Source organism: Oncorhynchus clarkii, chromosome 18 (genome assembly GCF_045791955.1).
Source record: "Oncorhynchus clarkii lewisi isolate Uvic-CL-2024 chromosome 18, UVic_Ocla_1.0, whole genome shotgun sequence".
Taxonomy (NCBI): Eukaryota; Metazoa; Chordata; class Actinopteri; order Salmoniformes; family Salmonidae; genus Oncorhynchus; species Oncorhynchus clarkii.
In genome coordinates this window covers 55610767-55613604 of record NC_092164.1, presented here as the reverse complement: position 1 = coordinate 55613604, position 2838 = coordinate 55610767, and the positions used below count along the sequence as shown (strand labels likewise).

At 46.4% G+C, this 2838-nt stretch overlaps 1 pseudogene; it reads left to right on the top strand.

Moving 5' to 3' along the window:
* Positions 1 to 505: 505 nt before the first annotated feature.
* On the top strand, positions 506 to 2363 carry LOC139372376 (homeobox protein Hox-A1a-like; annotated as a pseudogene).
* Positions 2364 to 2838: the final 475 nt, after the last annotated feature.

The window sequence follows — 2838 nt, the reverse complement described above, 5'->3', positions numbered from 1 at the left end:
GGTTAGCAGGGGAACCTAGAACAATTTAACCATGGTCTCTAAGCATAGACTGAGCAACTCTGGATCCTAAACACACACACACTCACTCTCTCTCTCTCTCTCTCTCTCTCTCTCTCTCTCTCTCTCTCTCTCTCCCTCGGTCTCTCTCTTTCTTCTCTTCTCAATACATTCAGTTCAATTTTCACATGCCCCTTTGTTCATCTTGAAATGCCACATTACCTACTGCACACTGAAATCATATTAGTATTTTTTTTTTGTGGAGGGGCGTCGTATATAACTCTTCTCCTGACAGTCACTCAAGCAGGGCAGCATAGCAGAAGCCTTGTTTGCTGTTCCCCACTCTACATGGGACCTGAGTGCCATCCACTGTCGCCTGCCTCCCGGCTCATTGTTTGCTCCGCCAATAAATTAGTGGTTAAGCACATCACCTTGATCGACTAATTGGAATTTAAAGACCCACTCAAAATCTGTCACGCTAAGGGGACACGGTAGCGGTAAAGGTGATATGGTTACCCAGGGTGAGACAGATATAAAGTCATCAGAAGACCGGGCCTGTTGTGGACTGTCTCGCAGTCCTGTTGAGACGATACTACAATGAGTATCTCCTTAGATTACGGAATTACAACTTTCCAGTCATGCTCGGTCATTAGAACAACTGTGGGCAGATGCGCGCTTCATGCCCAGTAGAGATGGTATCCCTCACAGACATGGTGATACCAGACTCCTACCAGCTCTCTGGGTTTAGCCTATGGTGCCCATCCTGCCTGCATCTCGGGTTATGGACGCCAGGGCTTCTGTACCACCCACAACCATTACGCACTGAACCAGGATGTGGAGTCGGTCACAGGGTTCCCCCAGTGCGCCTGGTTAATGTACTCCAGGAACATTTCCTCATCCATGGTACCGCAGCATTGCCAAGGTTACGGGGTGCGGCCCTTGGTCAGCTCCATTGCGCTCATTCTACCTATGGTGGTGAGCACAAGCAGGTCAACCTGTGTCCATTCAATGGGTGCTTGAACCCGCTGCCACCCCTGCACCGGCCCACCTTGACGCGTGCTGCTCGCCCCTGTCAGAGAGAGCCTCCAACTCACAGACCTTCGACAGGATGAAAGTGAAGAGGAACCCGCCGAAGACAGGTGAGTGTCATGCAGAATGGGACAGGTGCAGATTGATGCAACACCTCTCTGTATTGGATATGGATAGGAATGTAGCCATAAAGTCATAACTCCAAGTAATATACTGAAAGAAAGTATAAATGCTACATACAACAATTTCAATGATTATACTGAGTTACAGTTCAAATAAGGAAATCATTCAATTGAAATACGTAAAAAAAGTGTCAAACACAATGTAGAAGCCAAGTAGGCTACTATCTATGGTGATAAAATGGACAGCACTCTCCAAGGTGAGTCAATGTAGAAGCCAAGTAGGCTACTATCTATGGTGATGAAATGGACAGCACTCTCCAAGGTGAATCAATGTAGAAGCCAAGTAGGCTACTATCTATGGTGATGAAATGGACAGCACTCTCCAAGGTGAATCAATGTAGAAGCCAAGTAGGCTACTATCTATGGTGATGAAATGGACAGCACTCTCCAAGGTGAATCAATGTAGAAGCCAAGTAGGCTACTATCTATGGTGATGAAATGGACAGCACTCTCCAAGGTGAGTCAATGTAGCGGTGGAACAAATATAACAATATCGGAATATAACTTCTCCATCTCCTGCTGAATCTGACTCACTAGTGGGCCTACTAGCTAGTGGAGATGCCGGTGGTGATGCTGAACTGGCGGGATTAGCATCACCATCAGGAACAGTTTGCCCCTCACTCCTCTCCTCCGGCACTGACTCATTCTGACTCATTCTGGATTTGATTCACCATCTTTCTCTGTATTGTTGGACATGGAAAATGTCTAACTCGATTGTCTTTTCTTCTACATTTTTATTTGTCTTTCCCACAATTCAAATTCAGTAGGGAGACGACTAGACTAGCCTATGTGACATGATTACGTAGGGACCTCTTCATTAGCTGACCACCACTACCAAGACCTGAGTCAAGATCAGTTACTTACCCCACCGGCCCTCTCCATAACCCCTACGTACAAATAAGAAAGCAGGTTTGGAATCAGTTTGGCAGGATAGGATGATTACACAGAAGGATCACCGCGCTTGAGAAGGAGTTCATCTTCAACAAGTACCTGACCCGGGCATGGTGCGTGGAGATCACCACAGCGTTTCAGCTAAACAAGACTCAGGTCAAAATCTGCTTCCAGAATCGCCGGATGAAACAGAAGAAGCGTGAGAAGGAAGGCCTGCTGCCCAACAAAGCCCCTGCGTCAGACCTGGTGATAGCTGCCTGGTGAAAGCAGACGATGCCGAGTCTGAGAAGTCCCTCTATGCCCCTTTCACCTCTTCTCCCGCCTCTTCAACAGTGTCCTCTGGGAGTTAAAGAACCCTTACCTCATGGCAACAATGGTCTACATATACCAAAGACGATATACATGTCCTAACTCGGATATGTTCAATTAATTCTAAAAGAGCAAATATAAAAAAACGTATGCACTACTTGGGGGATACTGAGACAGCGAGAGTGGACAAAGAGATTGGACTATTGTCCAGGCTAGGTGGTTAATCTATGGCAGAGGTAGACAACCCTGTTACAGGAGTGCCACAAGTACTTCAGGATTATGTCCCTACTAGGCACCACAGTGAACTACTTAGCTAATTGAAATGTTGAGTGATTGCCTAAATTAAACACACTTGGTCTTCCAGGTCAGTTAAATCAAAAACTTGAAGGACCAGGGTTGCCCACCGCTGATCTATGGTGTTGAATTTTCA